Here is a 793-nt window from a genome sequence, read left to right as displayed (position 1 = left end):
CTTCTTGTCCTTCCTCAGCTCCTCCACTATGCCCTCAAACTCCAGCTCTGTGGACGGACTCTTTGGCTTTGAGAAGGCCATCTTCAGGATCGCTTGCCTCTTTTTCAAATTCTAAAAGAAGTAAAAGCAACATTTCCACAAAATAAGGGTAACCAACTATTAACAGAAGCAGAACAACCATGAAAGAGACACAGAATGAATACAAAGGGTGAGAATATTGCAACAAAAAGACATTAAAACAATCAAAATAGACAGAATACGAACAGAAAGAGATGCAAAACTCCCAAAAATAGATGGACAATGACAAAACATAGATACAAAAGGCATGAAAAGAGACAGAATAAAACCACAAAGACACAAAAAACATTAAAGAGAGGATTATGAACACAAAGAGATGTAAAAACATCCATGAACATATGCACAAGGATTTAAACAGACGCAAAGGGCTACATAGAGATGCAAAACGGCAAAAAGAAGGGAAAAAAAGACATACAAAGCAACTTCAGGAGACAGAATAGAACATAAAAGAGACAGAAACACAAATAATTAAATTACTAAAAAGACTACAAAGAGATGCAAAAAAACAAAATCAAAGTCTCTTTGAATCTGTGGCTCTTATATTAACTGTACTGTACACAGAATGGGCAGGGGCCCTTTACATGTCTGTGCCCGGGGCCTGATGTCTCATATTCCGCCCATAATCCAAAAAGCATTTTAGTAATAAACACACCCATTCCACAGAACCCACCCACCTTATCCACGGTGTTCAGAGCAGCAGTGAGGCTGGCGTTGT

Source organism: Eleginops maclovinus, chromosome 6 (genome assembly GCF_036324505.1).
Source record: "Eleginops maclovinus isolate JMC-PN-2008 ecotype Puerto Natales chromosome 6, JC_Emac_rtc_rv5, whole genome shotgun sequence".
NCBI lineage: Eukaryota > Metazoa > Chordata > Actinopteri > Perciformes > Eleginopidae > Eleginops > Eleginops maclovinus.
The sequence above is the reverse complement of the archived record's forward strand: the minus strand, read 5'-3'. Positions refer to the sequence as shown.